Raw genomic sequence first — 19,550 nt, forward strand, 5'->3', positions numbered from 1 at the left:
CCGAACCCGGTCAGAATATTTTAATCTCGGGAGAGGGACAAGGCAGGGATGTCCGCTCTCCCCATTAGTGTTTGCCCTGGCCATAGTGCCTTTAGCAATGGCCCTGAGAGCATCTCGTGTGTGGCGGGGAATAGTGGGGGGGGGGGGGGCAGTGGAGCACAGGGTTTCTCTTTATGCAGATGACTTGCTGCTTTATGTTACAGACCGGTGGGGGGAATGACCGAAATCATGGGAGGTACTGGGAGAATTTAGGTGATTTTCAGGCTACAAGCTGACTATGGGAGAGCGAGATGTTTGTGATCCAGTCGCGGGGTCAGGAAAGGAGACTGAGGGAGTTACCTTTTAAGTGGTGGCGGGGAGTTTCAGATATTTAGGGATTCAAGTAGCTAAAGCGTGGGGGCAGCTCTACAAGTTAAATCTGGGCAAAGCGGTCGACTTCCGACCAAATGAAAAGGGATTTCCACAGATGGGACATGCTCCCGCTGACGCTAGCAGGAAGGGTCCAGACTGTGATGACAGTCCTCCCAAGACTTCTTTTCTTGTTTCAATACCTTCCGATTTTTGTCCCAAAGTCTTTTTTAGAAAAAAAATAAATGTGGCGATTACAGGTTTTGTATGGGCAGGGAAAGCCCCAAGAGTAAAGCGGGCACTTCTGGAGCGGGGTCGCATGGAGGGGGGCCTGGCCGTCACGAGCTTTATTAATTATTACTGGGTGGCCAACAATCGATGGTCAGGAAGTGGGTAGTGGGGGAGGGGTCGGTCTGGGAGCGAGTGGAAGCGGCATCCTGCAAGGGCACGGGTTTGGAGGCTTTACTAACGGAGCCCCTGCCATTTTCGCCAGCTCGATACTCTACAAGCCCTGTGGTGGTGGCAGCCCTAATGGTGTGGGGGCAATGGAGGCAGCACATGGGATTGCAGGGAGCGTCAGTGTGGTCTCCGATCTGTAACAATCACCGTTTATCCCAGGGAGGCTGGATGGGGGCTTCAGGAGACGGCAGCAGGCAGGGATTGCGAGATTTGGGGACTTATTTATCCAGGAGGGCTTTCCCACCTTGGAGGCACTAGAGAAGGAGTTCGAGCTACCGAGTGGGAATGGGTTTCGATATTTTCAGGTCCTGGACTTTGTCTGGAGGCAGGTTCCAAGCTTCCCTCGCCTCCCTCTGAGGGGACTACAGGATAAAGTGATGTCAAAAACTGGGGTTGGAGAGGGGAGGATTTCAGAGAGAAACAAGGAGTTGATGGAGTGGGAACGGGTCCCGGTCAGAGAGGTGAAGTGGAAGTGGGAAGAGGAGCTGGGAAGAGAACTGGAAATGGAAAAGTGGGAAAAAGCTTTGAAGAGAGTTAATTCATCTTCGTCCTGTGCCAGACTTTGCCTGACCCAGTTCAAAGTGGTCCACAGGGCTCACATGACAGTAGCCCGGATGAGCAGGTTCTTTGAGGTGGAGGAGGATTGATGTGGGCTGTGTGGGGGCAGTCCGGCAAACCATGTGCATCTGTTCTGGGCATATCCAAAGTTGAGGGGATTCTGGCAGGGATTTGCAGACGTTATGCCAGAAGTCCTGGAAGGGAGGGTAACCCTGAGTCCAGAACTAGCAATATTTGGGGTATCGGATGATCCGGGGGCCAAGGGTGGGGGGGAGGGAGGCCGATGTCCTGACCTTCTCTTCCCTGGTGGCCCAGAGACGGATTTTGCTGGGATGGAGGGACTCGGAGCCCCCAAAGTCAGGTGTGTGGGTCAGCGATATGGCAGGGTTTCTCAGCCTGGAAAAAAATCAAGTTCGCCTTGAGAGGATCAACTCAGGGGTTCACCCAAATATGGCAACGTTTCATCAACTTCTTCAAAGAAAATTGAACGTCAGCAGTAAGGGGGGGGGGGGGGTGAAGAAAATAGAAGGCATGGCAATGTTAGATAAGGACAGGGAACTCAGTAAATGGGTAGTTAGGAAATAGGGCGCGGACAGTTGGGGACTGTGTTTTTCTTGGGGGTTCCTTTTTTTATATACTTGTGTCGACCCATGCGATAGTTTAAAAATGTTAATGTGTTCAACTGTGAAAATTTCAAATGCTTCAATAAATTATTTTCTAAAAAAAAAGTTACTGTGAAAATCCCCGAGTCGTCACACTACTGCACCTGTTCGGGTACACGGAGGGTGAATCAAAATGTCCAATTCACCTAACAAGCACATCTTTCGGGAATTGTGGGATGAAACCGGAGCACCCGGACGAAATCAATGCAGACACAGGGAGAACATGCAGACTCCGCACAGTGACCCAAGCCGGGAATCGAACCTGGGACCCTGATGCTGCGAAGCAACAGTGCTACCCACTGTGCTACCATGCCGCCCTTTCATCAATTCCCCCCATATGTTTTTTACACTGTGAGCCAACTAGTTTCACTGGCATTCTGACTTCCACATAACGGTTTCCAATCTCCGCTCTCTAACAACCTGCCTTGGAATCTTCTCCCAAACAAAGCTTTCTCTCTAATACCTTCACCAAGCATCCGCATCCAGAATTTCAACCGCTCCTTTAGGTATTCCTCTGGCCTGGATCACCATGTGCATTCACGTTTCCACATAACCTCTGGTGCCCAGCTACGCCAACAAAACACCATTGCTTCACAGGCTGTATATGAAGGTGCCGCCAATCTTTTGATTACCCCAGATAGAACAAAGAACAATACAGCACAGGAACAGGTTCTTCGGCCTGCCAAAAACCGGTTATAATACCAACCTTTGCCAAAACCCTCAGCACATCCTTATGCCCTATCCCTCTATACCAATCTCATCCATGTGTTTGTCAAGATGCCTTTTGAACGCCGTTAATGTATCTGCTTCTACAACCTCCCTTGGCAATGCATTCCAGGCACTCTCCACCGTCTGCATAAAAAAACCTGCTTCGCACATCTCCTCTAAACTTTGCCCAATGGACCTTAAACCTATGCCCCCTGGTGACTGACCCCTCCACCCTGGGATTGAGTGCCTGCCCATCCACTCTATCCATGCCCCTCATAACCTTGTAGACCTCTATCAGATCACCCTTCAGCCTCCATTTTTCTAATGAAAACAGTCCGAGTCTATTCAGCCTCCCACATAGCTAACACCCTCAAGACCAGGCAACATCCTGGTAAAACTCCTCTGCACTGTCTCCAAAGCCTCCACATCCTTCTGGTAGTGTGGCGACTTCCGGGTGCTCCGGTTTCCTCCCACAGTCCAAAGATGTGCAGGTTAGGTGGATTGGCCATGATAAATTGCCCTTAGTGTCCAAAATTGCCCTTAGTGTTGGGTGGGGTCACTGGGTTATGGGGATAGGGTGGAGGTGTTGACCTTGGGTAGGGTGCTCTTTCCAAGAGCCGGTGCAGACTCGATGGGCCGAATAGCCTCCTTATGCACTGTAAATTCTATGAAATTCTGGCCTCTCTTTATCTGATGTCTCCAGGTTTGCACTTTGCAGCACTGTTTTTAATTGGGAGCCTCTCTTTGCTCTTGACTTTACTGAACAAGACTATTTTCCCAGACTTCTGTTCTTGGTTCCATTTAACTACCTGGAACTCTTTTGTCCCATTCTCTGCTTTTTGGGACTTTTTGTTATTTAGCATCGGAACTTGCTTTCTGTACTTTTGTATGCCTGCCTATGCTCCAGTGTCTGTGGAATGCTCCTTTTTTTAAAAAGCTTAGTTTTTTTTATACCCTGCATTTGCTTTAAGGGTCATAAAACCTTATCACAATGCAGGCAAAGTTTAACGTGAAACTAAAATTGAACAAAACTCACGTTATTAACCCTTTCTTAGCACACATATACAGAAACAAAATGTAAGCTTACTTAAACTTCTACCTCATTTCTAATACCCACAAATGAAAATGTATATTAAACTATTGCTATTTCTTGACAAAATCATATGGAATGCTTTCCTTTACTGGATGAGATGTTGAATACAAAAGCAGGAATGTAATGCTGTAACTGTATAAAACCCTGGTTCGGCCACAGCTGGGATTTTGTGACAGTCTGGTCACCACATTGCAGGAAGAACATAATAGCTCTGGAGTACAGTGGATATTTACAAGAATTCTGCCAGAGCTGGAAAATTACAGCTATGAGGAAAGATCGGATAGGCTAATGTTTTCCTTGGAACAGAGGAAGCTGAGGAGTGACCTATTGAGTTGTACAAAATTATGAGAGGTAGACAGGAAAGACCTGTTTCTCCCTAACTAAGGAATCAATTACCAGGGGTCATAGATTTAAGGTGATTGGTGGAAGGATTAGAGGGGACAATTAGAAAAATATTTTCACTTGAGGGTGTTGGGTGTCTGGAATTTGCTGCCCGAATTTGTGATTGAGGCAGACAAAAATCAACTCATTTTAAAAGGTCCTAGATCTGAACCTAAATTGCAGTAACCTGCAAGGCTATATGCCAGGTGCTGAAAAATAGGATTAAAATAAGCTTTTGGCTGGCACAAAAAAAGATAGCTGAATGATGTCTTTCTGTGCCGTGACCTTTGTATGGTTCTCTGAAAATCATCAAATTTATGCTCTTAATAACTCACTACAAGAGCAATCGTCTTCACTCACTGATCTAACATGGTCCAGAGGAGTGAATATTAATTTGTCACAGGGAATACCATCCATATAAATAATGTGCTTGTCTTCTAAAAAAAAGTATAATACTCCTGTATGCTGCACATACCACAGGCAGATCAACATCTGATTTTAAATGAGTGTATACGGCTCTACTGAACCCGGGTTCGATCACGGCCCCAGGTCACTGACCGTGTGGAGTTTGCACATTCTCCCTGTGTCTGTGTGAGTCTCACCCCCACAACCCAGAGATGTGCGGGGTAGGTGGATTGGTCATGCTAAATTGCCCCTTAATTGGAAAAATAGAATTGGGTACTCTTAAATTTTACAAAAAAAAATGTTCAGAAACATCTAGAGTAAGCACCAATGCCAGAAAGGGCAAGGTAAAAATTACAAATTCCCTGAAACAGGAGACATGGAGTTAGCAGTCTTCATTGGGATACCCTTTCTCCCACCTTCTAGTCGCTGATTAAGAACCACTGGCGTTTATTTTTTTTAAATATATTTAGAGTACCCAATTATTATTTTTTTAATTAAAGGGCAATTTAGAGTGGCCAATCCACCTACTCTGCACATCTTTTTTGGGGTTGTGGGAGTGAGGCCCATGCCGACATGTGGAGAACGTGCAAACTCCACACGGACAGTGACCCAGGGCCGGGATCAAACCCAGGTCTTCAGTGCTGTGAGGCAGCAGTGCTAACCACTGTGCCACCATGCCACCCTACTGGTGGTTCACTGGCCCTTCCTCTGCTGAAAGTACAAGGATGCAGAAAGTAGGACTGGAGGCTACCAAAAGGTAAAACAATTAAGGCAAATCCAAAATTTTAAAAAAGCACATTTACATTTGTGGCAAATAAATCCAGAATTGGCACCTACACTTCCATCGTCTCTTCAGTTATTCTAGAGTCTTACCTAGCAGCACTATTGGAGCACATTCAAGACACACACTGCAGCAATTCCAGGTTCACCAGCACCCTCTCTGATTAATCCCATGTGTTTCCAACCTCGCCAGTGACCCCCATATCTCAATAATGATTTTTTTTTTTATATTTGCAATTATCTAGAGCACAACTTTTCACTCACTGATTCTTATTCTAGGAATAACTAGGGAAATTCACCGTACCTTGTGTGACGTTCTCCAGCAATTTGACTGAAGGCTGCTTCCCCTGCTGAGCTAGGGCAATCAACACCAAAGCTCTGTACAGGGCCGACTTCGTGATGGATTCGTCCTTGGATTCTATAATCTCAGCAATCTGGAAACAAAGCAGATGGACGTCACCCGCTGCCGAATACAGTTAGTCAATATGGGGTCTAATTGTTTCACTTCTTCCACAATATCTCCTTCCAAAATAAATCTCACCATCGAATGAAATAGCAAACTTTACATTTTTGCTTGTGGGTGGGGATGAGAGAAGGACAAGTAAACCTTTTGTAACCATTAGGTCTCAGTGTCAGTGATGGTGAATGGCACTCTTGCAATTTTTGGAACCTTTTTCTTCCCCACGGTCTGGTAAAGTCAAAGCAGTTTTGTGGGAGTTTGCTTTGTACAAATTGGCTGACACAATTCCTACAAAAATGAATATAATTTAAATGAAAATAATTGACTGCAAAGTGTTTTGGAACAGCTGGAGGTGGTGAAAGGCACACTTAAATGCAAAGTTTTCCTTTTTTGTTTCTTTCCTGTTCTGCAGCATGAACAAAGAGTCATGTTGATAAGACAAGGAGGGCAGGATCTCCCTCTGGAAGAGACAAGTAGTCAGAGAAGTCAATGGAGCAATTTGCTTAATTACCTCTCCAGATCAAGACAATGGCCAGTGTTATCTTTAAATGGTTTCCATAGAGTATTTCTTCATTAAATACCACCTGTGCTTCCATCAATCTCCAGTAAAAACAAACCCACGTGAATTTGTTCAATAATACCAACCGAGTCCAAAGGTCAATACCCAATACAGTGGGTTAAATAGTCCAATCTACAATCACTTTCTGTTGTTTTAAACTAAGCCTTGCTCACAACAAAGTAATCAGTTAAGCAGGAAGTCACCAAACAGTCTGCGCTGACAAAGGGGGAGGAAAACAATTACACAAATTTAACTTCCCCACACATAACAGAACAGTTGGCAGATGTATGATAAAGAAGCAACTTAATACACATTTGTCACGTCTAATACAAAAGAGACCGCCACCATTGGGAATATTGTGCCTGGACCGACTCTTTTAAAGAATTATCAGTTCGTCCCGCACTCTCCAAGAGCCCTGCAAATCTTCCCCAAAAGGTATTTCTACAATTCCCTTTCCAATGAGACAGTAAACAGGGGCCCCATCCGCTCTCTCAGACGGATGTAAAAGATTCCATGGTGCTATTTCGAAGAGCAGGGGGATTATCCAGTGTCCTGGCCAATATTTATCCCTCCAACACTATCACAAAAACAGAGGGCGGGATTCTGTGATCCTGAGGCGAAGTGTTGACGCTGTCGCATTTCTCGACGACGTCAACATGGCCTCAGGATCAGCAATTCTGGCCCCTACAGTGGGCCAGCAGGGCACTGGAGCGGTTCATGCCGCTCCAGCTGCTGATCCCGGCGCGAACTGGGCGCCGCTGGATCCGCGCATGCGCAGTGGCACCGGCGCCAACGCGCGCATACGCAGTGACGCCAGCGCCAACGTGTGCATGCGCAGTGGCTTCCTTCAATACACCGGCCCCGACGCAACATGGTGCAGGACTACAGGGGCCGGCGCGGAAGAAACAAGGCCCCCATCCAGAGAGGCTGGCCCGCCGATCGGTGGGCCCCAATCGTGGGCCAGGCCACATCGGAGGTGCCAGGCCACATCGGAGGTCCCCCGCCCCGGGGTCGGAGGTCCCCCGCTCCGGGGTCGGACTCCCCACCCCCACCTTTTTTTTTTTTAAAACACAGAGGGTAGTGGGTGCCTGGAACTCGCTACCGGGGGAGGTGGTGGAAGCAGGGACGATAGTGACATTTAAGGGGCATCTTGACAAATACATGAATAGGATGGGAATGGAGGGATACGGACCCAGGAAGTGTAGAAGATTGTAGTTTAGTCGGGCAGTATGGTCGGCATGGGCTTGGAGGGCCGAAGGGCCTGTTCCGGTGCTGTACATTTCTTTGTTCTTTGTTCTTCCACGCCGAGTTCCCACCGGCTGAGAGCAGGTGCGGACGGCGCCGGCCGGACTTGGTATTTTTACGACGGCCGCTCGGCCCATCCCATGCCAAGAATCGGCCAGCCGCGTAGAGCCGGGGCGGCGTGGCGCGATTCGCACCGGTCGCGGGGATTCTCCGGTCCGGCCCCAGGCTGAGAAAATCCCGCCCAGATTAGCTGGTCACTATCACAGCTTTGCAGTGTGGCAGCACACCTTTCGACAAAGAAGTGCAGTTGTCCTTCCTTAGGTGCCACCTCAAGCTTTCTAGTAATCAAAGAGGACAAGCACTTTCCCGGCAGAGTCCATGCCATGCAAGCAGAACAATGCACCAAAATGGAATGTAAAGTCTGCCCAGATTTTGGTCAAACTTCAAAGAGCACACGTATTGTCCAATACCTGTCACCAATACATCCAACAAGTCATTATTTTATGAACCTCCAAACTCACACCAAAAAGAAAATTCCATTGGGGGGGGGGGGGAGGAAACTTGACAAAGAATGTCAACAGTTTATACTATCAGTTGCCTCTCCAGCTCTAAGTGCAATCCTATTTAAATACAATCCCCAGAACCCAACAACTTTTTAGAAGATATTTGAATTCTCAGTGACCGACTGAAAGGATCACATGCCAAGGTTTCAAGCTTTAAGACTATTACTGTAACTAAAAGCAACATTGACAAAATACCATTTAGCAGGCAACTATTACTTTAAACTATAGAAAAGATATCCCCCTTTAACTTTTTAACACAAATAAGTAACCCACGCCAGTCATGCTTCACTGCTCTGCCCGCACCTGCAGAATTGACCTTTGAACAGGATCCAGTCCAACTTCACCGGCAGCTACGTTTCTCACTGTTTTGGCGAGACTCAACTTCGAGTGACTGTCAAAAGGCATCTCTCTCAGCTTTGGAGAAATTCCGAACCAAATACAGTAAGGCCCACTCAAGCAATTCTATCGCCCCTCGCCCTCCCCCCGAGGATGCATCTACTTAACCAGAGAATGACTTTCCACCCGCATTTCAGCTGAGCTTGCAGAAGGGACGTACTCTTATCTCTATAGACCACACTAGCTGCAGTCCTTGCTCTTTCAGCAGGACCTCCCTCTCTCAGTCCCTTTCTGTCTCGGAATTTGGGAACAAAGTCGACCGCAGTCAGCACAGCTGCTTTTGCCTTAATTTTCAGGTGTGTAAACTTTCCACACTATTCCCAGAAAGTTTCATCCTGGGCGTCCGCGTTCAGATAATAACCAAGGCCCTAGATTTGTTGTCAGGCAGAATTCAGAACACATCACATGACTTTTCATTAACCCATTTCCCTTAAGCAGACAGTTTAAAACATAGCCTTATAATCATCATATTCCTATTATTTATTATTTACTTCTCCAGAGATCACTGGTCAATACATAATATCATAGTACATTGGGTTAACCATCATATTCCAAGCAACAGACTCAAACATCCCATCTTGTGTCAGTGCTTGCTGAGCCGTCACTGCAATACCTGGTTCTGTATAATAGGTGGTAGCTCAGTGCTGTTCAATAGTTTCCGAAAGACACTTCTGCGCACGTGGTCCTCCTGTTTACAGCAAATGGCTTCATATACCTCTCGGTAATAGGGAGGCACATCACCTACAATAAGAAAAATAATCAATGTTAATACACAGCCAGGCAGACTTTTTCTCTGTCAATCACAAGAGGTACCAATGCATTACACCACGGGGGGAATGGGGCGGGGCCCTTCGCCGGTTTTGGGGGGGGGGGGGCTGCGGAGGGACTCTTCGCTGGTTGTTGGGTGGGGGGCTGCGAGGGGCTCTTTGCCGGTGGGGGGGCTGCTGTGGACGTGCCCATTGCCAGTTTGGGGGGGGGGGCTGCGGAGGGGCCAATCGCTGGTTGTTGGGTGGGGGGCTGCTAGGGGCTCTATGCCGGTGGGGGGGCTGCTGTGGACGTGCCCATTGCCAGTTGGGGGGGGGGGGGCTGCGGAGGGGCCAATCGCTGGTTGGTGGATGCAGAGGACCCCTGCCGGTTGGGGGGGGGGGCCTGCAGAGGGGCCCTTCGCCGGTTGGGGGGGGGGGGGGGGGAGAGCTGCAGAGGGGCCCCCGCCAGTTGGGTAGAGGGGCTGTGGAGGGGGCCCCGCCGGTTGGGTGGGGGGGGCTGCGGAGGGGGCCCCGCCGGTCGGTTGAGGGGGGGGGGGCCTGCGGAGGGGGCACTGCCGGTTGGGTGCGGAGGGGGGCCCTGCCGGTTGGGTGGGGGGACGGTGGAGGGACCCCTGCTGATTGGGGGGGGTGTGAAGGGACTGGTTGTTTGAGGAGGGGGAGGGGGTGAGGAGGGGGAGGGGGTGAGGAGGGGGAGGGGGTGAGGAGGGGGAGGGGGTGAGGAGGGGGAGGGGGTGAGGAGGGGGAGGGGGTGAGGAGGGGGAGGGGGTGAGGAGGGGGAGGGGGTGAGGAGGGGGAGGGGGGTGAGGAGGGGGAGGGGGTGAGGAGGGGGAGGGGGTGAGGAGGGGGAGGGGGTGAGGAGGGGGAGGGGGTGAGGAGGGGGAGGGGGTGAGGAGGGGGAGGGGGTGAGGAGGGGGAGGGGGTGAGGAGGGGGAGGGGGTGAGGAGGGGGAGGGGGTGAGGAGGGGGAGGGGGTGAGGAGGGGGAGGGGGTGAGGAGGGGGAGGGGGTGAGGAGGGGGAGGGGGTGAGGAGGGGGAGGGGGTGAGGAGGGGGAGGGGGTGAGGAGGGGGAGGGGGTGAGGAGTGGGAGGGGGTGAGGAGGGGGAGGGGGTGAGGAGGGGGAGGGTGAGGAGGGTGAGGGTGAGGAGGGTGAGGGGTGAGGAGGGGGAGGGGGTGAGGAGGGGGGGGGGGTGAGGAGGGGGAGGGGGTGAGGAGGGGGAGGGGGGTGAGGAGGGGGAGGGGGTGAGGAGGGGGAGGGGGGAGGAGGGGGAGGGGGGTGAGGAGGGGGAGGGGGTGAGGAGGGGAGGGGGTGAGGAGGGGAGGGGGTGAGGAGGGGGAGGGGGTGAGGAGGGGGAGGGGGTGAGGAGGGGGAGGGGGTGAGGAGGGGGAGGGGGTGAGGAGGGTGAGGGGGTGAGGAGGGTGAGGGGGTGAGGAGGGTGAGGGGGTGAGGAGGGTGAGGGGGTGAGGAGGGTGAGGGGGTGAGGAGGGTGAGGGGGTGAGGAGGGTGAGGGGGTGAGGAGGGTGAGGGGGTGAGGAGGGTGAGGGGGTGAGGAGGGGTAGGGGGTGAGGAGGGGGAGGGGGTGAGGAGGGGGAGGGGGTGAGGAGGGGGAGGGGGTGAGGAGGGGGAGGGGGTGAGGAGGGGGAGGGGGTGAGGAGGGGGAGGGGGTGAGGAGGGGGAGGGGGTGAGGAGGGGGAGGGGGTGAGGAGGGGGAGGGGGTGAGGAGGGGGAGGGGGTGAGGAGGGGGAGGGGGTGAGGAGGGGGGAGGGGTGAGGAGGGGGAGGGGGTGAGGAGGGGGAGGGGGTGAGGAGGGGGGGAGGGGGTGAGGAGGGGGAGGGGGTGAGGAGGGGGAGGGGGGTGAGGAGGGGGAGGGGGTGTGGAGGGGGAGGGGGTGAGGAGGGGGAGGGGGGTGAGGAGGGGGAGGGGGTGGGAGGGGGAGGGGGTGAGGAGGGGGAGGGGGTGTGGGAGGGGGTGGGGGTGAGGTGGGGGGGGGTGAGGAGGGGGAGGGGGTGAGGAGGGTGAGGAGGGGGAGGGGGTGAGGAGGGGGTGGAGGGTGAGGAGGTGGGGGGGGGAGGGGGTGGGGGGAGGGGGTGGGGGGTGAGGGGGGTGGGGGGGGTGAGGAGGGGGGGGGTGAGGAGGGGGTGGGGGTGAGGAGGGGGGTGGGGGTGAGGAGGGGGAGGGGGTGAGGAGGGGGAGGGGGGTGAGGAGGGGGAGGGGGTGAGGGGGGGGTGGGGGTGAGGAGGGTGAGGAGGGGGAGGGGGAGAGGAGGGGGAGGCGGGGGAGGCGGGGGAGGGCGAGGCGGGGGAGGGCGAGGCGGGGAAGGGGAGGCGGGGAAGGGGAGGCGGGGAAGGGGAGGCGGGGAAGGGGAGGCGGGGAAGGGGAGGCGGGGAAGGGGAGGCGGGGAAGGGGAGGCGGGGAAGGGGAGGCGGGGAAGGGGAGGCGGGGAAGGGGGAGGCGGGGAAGGGGGAGGCGGGGGAGGGGGAGGCGGGGAGGGGGAGGCGGGGGAGGGGGAGGCGGGGAGGGGGAGGCGGGGGAGGGGGAGGCGGGGGAGGCGGGAGAGGGGGAGGCGGGGGAGGGGAGGCGGGGGAGGGGAGGCGGGGGAGAGGAGGCGGGGAGGGGAGGCGGGGGAGGGGGAGGCGGGGGAGGGGAGGCGGGGGAGGGGAGGCGGGGGAGGGGAGGCGGGGGAGGGGGAGGCGGGGGAGGGGGAGGCGGGGGAGGGGGAGGCGGGGGGTGGGGGAGGGGGAGGCGGGGGAGGGGGAGGCGGGGGAGGGGGAGGCGGGGGCGGGGGAGAGGGAGGCGGGGGAGAGGGAGGCGGGGGGGGAGGGGGGGAGGCGGGGAGGGGGGAGGCGGGGGAGGGGGAGGCGGGGAGGGGGAGGCGGGGGAGGGGGAGGGCGGGGGAGGGGGAGGCGGGGGAGGGGGAGGGGGGAGCGGGGAGGGGGGGGGAAGCGGGGAGGGGGGGAAGCGGGGAGGGGGGGAAGCGGGGAGGGGGGGAAGCGGGGAGGGGGGGAAGCGGGGAGGGGGGGAAGCGGGGAGGGGGGAAGCGGGGAGGGGGGGAAGCGGGGAGGGGGGGAAGGCGGGGAGGGGGGAGCGGGGAGGGGGGGGAAGCGGGGGAGGGGGGAGGGGGGGAGGCGGGGAGGGGGGAGGGGGGGAGGCGGGGGAGGGGGGGAGGCGGGGAGGGGGGAGGCGGGGAGGGGGGGAGGCGGGGAGGGGGGGAGGGGGGGAGGGGGGAGGAGGGGAGGCGGGGAGGGAGGGAGGGGGGAGGCGGGGAGGGGGGGGAGGCGGGAGGGGGGAGGCGGGGAGGGGGGAGGGGCGGGGAGGGGGAGGCGGGGAGGGGGAGGCGGGGGCGGGGGAGGGGGAGGCGGGGAGGGGGAAGCGGGGGAGGGGAGGGGGGAGGCGGGGGAGGGGGAGGCGGAGGAGGGGAGGGGGTGAGGGGGTGAGGAGGGGGAGGGGGTGAGGAGGGGGAGGGGGTGAGGAGGGTGAGGGGGTGAGGAGGGGGAGGGGGGTGAGGAGGGTGAGGAGGGGGAGGGGGTGAGGAGGGGGAGGGGGTGAGGAGGGGGAGGGGGTGAGGAGGGGGAGGGGGTGAGGAGGGGGGAGGGGGTGAGGAGGGGGAGGGGGTGAGGAGGGGGAGGGGGTGAGGAGGGGGGAGGGGGTGAGGAGGGGGAGGAGGAGGGGGAGAGGAGAGGAGGGGGAGGGGGAGACGGAGGAAGGGGAGGCGGGGGAGGGGAGGCGGGGAGGGGGAGGGGAGGCGGGGGAGGGGAGGCGGGGAGGGGGAGGCGGGGGAGGGGGAGGCGGGGGAGGGGAGGCGGGGGGAGGGGGAGGGGGGGAGGGGGAGGGGGGAGGGGGACGCGGGGGAGGGGGAGGGGGGAGGAGGGGGAGGGGGGGAGGAGGGGGAGGGGGTGAGGAGGGGGAGGGGGTGAGGAGGGGGAGGGGGTGAGGAGGGGGAGGGGGGTGAGGAGGGGGAGGGGGTGAGGAGGGGAGGGGGTGAGGAGGGGGAGGGGGTGAGGAGGGGAGGGGGTGAGGAGGGGGAGGGTGAGGAGGGGGGGGGTGAGGAGGGGGAGGGGGTGAGGAGGGGGAGGGGTGAGGAGGGGGAGGGGTGAGGAGGGGGAGGGGTGAGGAGGGGGAGGGGTGAGGAGGGGGAGGGGGTGAGGAGGGGGTTGGGGGTGAGGAGGGGGTTGGGGGTGAGGAGGGGGTTGGGGGTGAGGAGGGGGTTGGGGGTGAGGAGGGGGAGGGGTGAGGAGGGGGAAGGGGTGAGGAGGGGGAAGGGGTGAGGAGGGGGAGGGGGTGAGGAGGGGGAGGGGGTGAGGAGGGGGAGGGGGTGAGGAGGGGGAGGGGGTGAGGAGGGGGAGGGGGTGAGGAGGGGGAGGGGGTGAGGAGGGGGAGGGGGTGAGGAGGGGGAGGGGGTGAGGAGGGGGAGGGGGTGAGGAGGGGGAGGGGGTGAGGAGGGGGAGGGGGTGAGGAGGGGGAGGGGGTGAGGAGGGGGAGGGGGTGAGGAGGGGGGAGGGGGTGAGGAGGGGGGAGGGGGTGAGGAGGGGGGAGGGGGTGAGGAGGGGGGAGGGGGTGAGGAGGGGGGAGGAGGTGAGGAGGGGGTGAGGAGGTGAGGAGGGGGTGAGGAGGGGGAGGGGGTGAGGAGGGGGAGGGGGAGGGGGTGAGGAGGGGGAGGGGGAGAGGAGAGGAGGGGGAGGCGGAGGGGGGAGGGGGAGGCGGGGGAGAGGGGGGAGGGGGAGGCGGGGAGGGGGAGGCGGGGGAGGGGGAGGCGGGGGAGGGGGAGGCGGGGGAGGGGGAGGCGGGGGAGGGGGAGGCGGGGGAGGGGGAGGCGGGGAGGGGAGGCGGGGGAAGGGGAGGCGGGGGAAGGGGAGGCGGGGGAAGGGGAGGCGGGGGAAGGGGAGGCGGGGGAAGGGGAGGCGGGGGAGGGGGAGGCGGGGGAGGGGGAGGCGGGGAAGGGGGAGGCGGGGAAGGGGGAGGCGGGGGAGGGGGAGGCGGGGGAGGGGGAGGCGGGGGAGGGGGAGGCGGGGGAGGGGGAGGCGGGGGAGGGGGAGGCGGGGGAGGGGGAGGAGGGGGAGGCGGGGAGGGGGAGGCGGGGAGGGGAGGCGGGGGAGGGGAGGCGGGGGAGGGGAGGCGGGGGAGGGGAGGCGGGGGAGGGGGAGGCGGGGGAGGGGAGGCGGGGGAGGGGAGGCGGGGGAGGGGGAGGGGGAGGGGAGGCGGGGGAGGGGAGGCGGGGGAGGGGGAGGCGGGGAGGGGGAGGCGGGGGAGGGGGAGGCGGGGGGAGGGGGAGGCGGGGGAGGGGGAGGCGGGGGAGGGGGAGGCGGGGGAGGGGGAGGCGGGGGAGGGGGAGGCGGGGAGGGGGAGGCGGGGAGGGGAGGCGGGGAGGGGGAGGCGGGGGAGGGGGAGGCGGGGAGGGGGAGAGGGGAGGGGGAGGGGGGAGGCGGGGAGGGGGAGGCGGGGAGGGGGAGGCGGGGGAGGGGGAGGCGGGGAGGGGGAGGCGGGGGAGGGGGGAGGGGGAGGCGGGGGAGGGGGGAGGGGGGGAGGGGGAGGGGGGGAGGCGGGGAGGGGGGAGGGGGGGAGGCGGGGGGAGGCGGGGGGGGGAGGGGGGAGAGGAGAGGAGGGGGAGGAGGGGGAGACGGAGGAAGGGGAGGCGGGGGAGGGGGAGGCGGGGAGGGGAGGCGGGGGAAGGGGAGGCGGGGGAAGGGGAGGCGGGGGAAGGGGAGGCGGGGAGGGGGAGGCGGGGAAGGGGGAGGCGGGGGAGGGGGAGGCGGGGGAGGGGGAGGCGGGGGAGGCGGGGAGGGGAGGAGGGGAGGCGGGGAGGGGGAGGCGGGGAGGGGAGGGGGAGGCGGGGGAGGGGGAGGCGGGGGAGGGGGAGGCGGGGGAGGGGGAGGCGGGGAGGGGGAGGCGGGGAGGGGGAGGCGGGGAGGGGGAGGCGGGGAGGGGAGGCGGGGAGAGGGGAGGCGGGGGAGGGGGAGGCGGGGGAGGGGGAGGCGGGGGAGGGGGAGGCGGGGAGGGGGAGGCGGGGGGAGGGGGGAGGCGGGGAGGGGAGGCGGGGAGGGGGAGGCGGGGAGGGGGAGGCGGGGAGGGGGAGGCGGGGAGGGGGAGGCGGGGGAGGGGGAGGCGGGGAGGGGGAGGCGGGGAGGGGGAGGCGGGGAGGGGGGAGGCGGGGAGGGGGAGGCGGGGAGGGGGAGGCGGGGAGGGGGAGGCGGGGGAGGGGGAGGCGGGGAGGGGAGGCGGGGAGGGGGAGGCGGGGAGGGGGAGGCGGGGGAGGGGGAGGCGGGGAGGGGGAGGCGGGGAGGGGGAGGCGGGAGGGGGAGGCGGGGAGGGGGAGGCGGGGAGGGGGAGGCGGGGAGGGGGAGGCGGGGAGGGGGAGGCGGGGAGGGGGAGGCGGGGAGGGGGAGGCGGGGAGGGGGAGGCGGGGAGGGGGAGGCGGGGAGGGGGGAGGCGGGGAGGGGGAGGCGGGGAGGGGGAGGCGGGGAGGGGGAGGCGGGAGGGGGAGGCGGGGAGGGGGAGGCGGGGAGGGGGAGGCGGGGAGGGAGCGGGAGGGGAGGCGGGGAGGGGGAGGCGGGGAGGGGGAGGCGGGGAGGGGGGGAGGCGGGGAGGGGAGGCGGGGAGGGGGAGGCGGGGAGGGGGAGGCGGGGAGGGGGAGGCGGGGAGGGGGAGGCGGGGAGGGGGGAGGCGGGGAGGGGGAGGCGGGAGGGGGAGGGGGAGGCGGGGGAGGGGGAGGCGGGGGGAGGGGGGGGGAGGCGGGGAGGGGGGAGGCGGGGAGGGAGAGGGGGGGAGAGGGGGGGAGAGGGGGGGAGAGGGGGGAGAGGGGGAGAGGGGGGGGAGAGGGAGGGGGAGGGGGGGGGGAGGGGGGGAGGGGGAGGGGGGGAGGGGGGGGAGGGGGGGAGGGGGGGAGGCGGGGGGAGGGGGAGGCGGGGGGAGGGGGAGGCGGGGGAGGGGGAGGCGGGGGGGAGGGGGAGGCGGGGGGAGGGGGAGGCGGGGGGAGGGGGAGGGAGGGCGAGGGGGAGGGAGGGCGAGGGGGAGGGGAGGGGGAGGGGGAGGGGGGGGAGAGGGGAGGGAGGAGGGGAGGTGGGGAGGGGGAGGCGGTGGAGGGGGAGGCGGGGGCGGGGGAGGGGGAGGCGGGGAGGGGGAAGCGGGGAGGGGAGGGGGAGGCGGGGGGAGGGGGAGGCGGAGGAGGGGAGGGGGTGAGGGGGTGAGGAGGGGGAGGGGGGTGAGGAGGGGGAGGGGGTGAGGAGGGGGAGGGGGTGAGGAGGGGGAGGGGTGAGGAGGGGGAGGGGGTGAGGAGGGGGAGGGGGTGAGGAGGGGGAGGGGGTGAGGAGGGGGAGGAGGGGGAGGGGGTGAGGAGGGGGAGGAGGGGGAGGAGGGGGAGGGGGTGAGGAGGGGAGGGGGGTGAGGAGGGGGAGGGGGTGAGGAGGGTGAGGAGGGGGAGGGGGTGAGGAGGGGGAGAGGAGAGGAGGGGGAGACGGAGGAAGGGGAGGAGGGGGAGGGGGTGAGGAGGGGGAGGGGGTGAGGAGGGGGAGGGGGTGAGGAGGGGGAGGGGGTGAGGAGGGGGAGGGGGTGAGGAGGGGGAGGGGGTGAGGAGTGGGAGGGGGTGAGGAGGGGGAGGGGGTGAGGAGGGGGAGGGGGTGAGGAGGGGGGGAGGGGGGTGAGGGGGGGAGGGGGTGAGGAGGGGGAGGGGTGAGGAGGGGGAGGGGGTGAGGAGGGGGAGGGGGGTGAGGAGGGGGAGGGGGTGAGGAGGGGGAGGGGGTGAGGAGGGGGAGGGGGTGAGGAGGGGGAGGGGGTGAGGAGGGGGAGGGGGTGAGGAGGGGGAGGGGGTGAGGAGGGGGGAGGAGGTGAGGAGGGGGAGGGGGTGAGGAGGGGGAGGGGGTGAGGAGGGGGAGGGGGTGAGGAGGGGGAGGGGTGAGGAGGGGGAGGGGGTGAGGAGGGGGAGGGGGTGAGGAGGGGGAGGAGGGGGAGGGGGAGAGGAGAGGAGGGGGAGGCGGAGGGGGAGGGGAGGCGGGGGAGGGGGAGGCGGGGGAGGGGGAGGCGGGGGAGGGGGAGGCAGGAAGGGGAGGCAGGGAAGGGGAGGCGGGGAAGGGGAGGCGGGGAAGGGGAGGCGGGGAAGGGGAGGCGGGGAAGGGGAGGCGGGGAAGGGGAGGCGGGGGAGGGGAGGCGGGGGAGGGGGAGGCGGGGGAGGGGGAGGCGGGGGAGGGGGAGGCGGGGGAGGGGGAGGCGGGGAGGGGGAGGCGGGGGAGGGGGAGGCGGGGGAGGGGGAGGCGGGGAGGGGAGGCGGGGGAGGCGGGGGAGGGGAGGCGGGGAGGGGAGGCGGGGGAGGGGAGGCGGGGGAGGGGGAGGCGGGGGAGGGGAGGCGGGGGAGGGGGAGGCGGGGGAGGGGGAGGCGGGGGAGGGGGAGGCGGGGGAGGGGGAGGCGGGGGAGGGGAGGCGGGGGAGGGGAGGCGGGGGAGGGGAGGCGGGGAGGGGAGGCGGGGGAGGGGAGGCGGGGAGGGGAGGCGGGGGAGGGGGAGGCGGGGAGGGGGAGGCGGGGAGGGGGAGGCGGGGGGAGGCGGGGGAGGGGGAGGCGGGAGGGGGAGGGGGAGGCGGGGGAGGGGGAGGCGGGGGAGGGGGAGGCGGGGGAGGGGGAGGCGGGGGAGGGGGAGGCGGGGGAGGGAGAGGAGGGGGAGGCGGGGGAGGGGGAGGCGGGGAGGGGGAGAGGGGGAGGGGGGAGAGGGGGAGGCGGGGAGGGGGAGGCGGGGAGGGGGAGGCGGGGGAGGGGGAGGCGGGGGAGGGGGAGGCGGGGAGGGGGAGGCGGGGGAGGGGGGAGGCGGGGGAGGGGGGAGGCGGGGAGGGGGGAGGGGGGAGGCGGGGAGGGGGGAGGCGGGGAGGGGGGAGGGGGAGGCGGGGAGGGGGAGGCGGGGAGGGGGGAGGGGGGGAGGCGGGGAGGCGGGGAGGCGGGGAGGGGGGAGGCGGGGAGGGGGAGGCGGGGAGGGGGAGGCGGGGGGGGGAGGGGGGAGGCGGGAGGGGGGAGGCGGGAGGGGGGAGGCGGGAGGGGGGAGGCGGGAGGGGGGAGGCGGGAGGGGGGGAGGGGGGAGGGGGCGGGGGAGGGGGAGGCGGGGGAGGGGGAGGCGGGGAGGGGAAGCGGGGGAGGGGGAAGCGGGGGAGGGGGAAGCGGGGGAGGGGAGGGGGAGGCGGAGGAGGGGAGGGGTGAGGGGGTGAGGAGGGGGTGGCGGAGGAGGGGAGGGGGGTGAGGGGGGTGAGGAGGGGGAGGGGGTGAGGAGGGGGAGGGGGTGAGGAGGGGGAGGAGGGGGAGGGGGTGAGGAGGGAGGGGGTGAGGAGGGGGAGGGGGTGAGGAGGGGAGGGGGTGAGGAGGGGGAGGAGGGGGAGGGGGTGAGGAGGGGGAGGGGGAGAGGAGGGGGATAGGAGAGGAGGGGGGAGGGGGAGACGGAGGAAGGGAGGCGGGAGGGGGAGGGGAGGCGGGGGAGGGGAGGCGGGGGAGGGGAGGCGGGGAGGGGGAGGCGGGGAGGGGGAGGGGGAGGCGGGGGGGAGGGGAGGGGGGGAGGCGGGGGAGGGGGAGGGGGAGGCGGGGGGGAGGGGGAGGGGGGGGAGGCGGGGGAGGGGGAGGGGGGGAGGCGGGGAGGGGGAGGGGGGGGAGGCGGGGAGGGGGAGGGGGGGGAGGCGGGGAGGGGGGAGGGGGGAGGCGGGGAGGGGGAGGGGGAGGCGGGGAGGGGGAGGCGGGAGGGGGAGGCGGGGAGGCGGGGGAGGGGGAGGCGGGGAGGGGGAGGCGGGGAGGGGGAGGCGGGAGGGGGAGGCGGAGGCGGGGGAGGGGAGCGGGGGAGGGGGAGGCGGGGAGGGGGAGGCGGGGAGGGGAGGCGGGGAGGGGGAGGCGGGGAGGGGGAGGCGGGGAGGGGGAGGCGGGGAGGGGGAGGCGGGGAGGGGAGGCGGGAGGCGGGGGCGGGAGGCGGGGAGGGGAGGCGGGGAGGGGGAGGCGGGGGAGGGGGAGGCGGGGGGAGGGGGAGGCGGGGAGGGGGAGGCGGGGAGGGGGAGGCGGGGAGGGGGAGGCGGGGAGGGGGAGGCGGGGAGGGGGAGGCGGGGAGGGGAGGCGGGGAGGGGGAGGCGGGGAGGGGGAGGCGGGGAGGGGGAGGCGGGGAGGGGGAGGCGGGGAGGGGGAGGCGGGGAGGGGGAGGCGGGAGGGGGGAGGCGGGAGGGGG

General features: G+C 64.4%; 1 protein-coding gene across 2 annotated transcripts in view; it reads right to left on the reverse strand.

Annotated features, from left to right (window-relative positions):
* snx8a (sorting nexin 8a) overlaps positions 1-9,356 on the reverse strand; it is a 50,465-nt gene extending 41,109 nt beyond the window's left edge. The window contains exons 1-2 of one of the 2 annotated variants that reach the window (XM_072481055.1): positions 9,231-9,356; positions 5,699-5,828 (exon numbers count right to left, since the gene is read on the reverse strand). The gene's annotated coding sequence lies outside the window, so the exon portion shown is untranslated. Of the gene's footprint in view, positions 1-5,698; positions 5,829-9,230 lie in introns of those variants that run through there. The other variant, XM_072481054.1, reaches the window with a different exon arrangement.
* Between the last annotated feature and the right edge of the window lie 10,194 nt (positions 9,357-19,550).

The sequence above is a fragment of the Scyliorhinus torazame genome, chromosome 17, assembly GCF_047496885.1.
Source record: "Scyliorhinus torazame isolate Kashiwa2021f chromosome 17, sScyTor2.1, whole genome shotgun sequence".
In the NCBI taxonomy this organism is placed as follows: domain Eukaryota; kingdom Metazoa; phylum Chordata; class Chondrichthyes; order Carcharhiniformes; family Scyliorhinidae; genus Scyliorhinus; species Scyliorhinus torazame.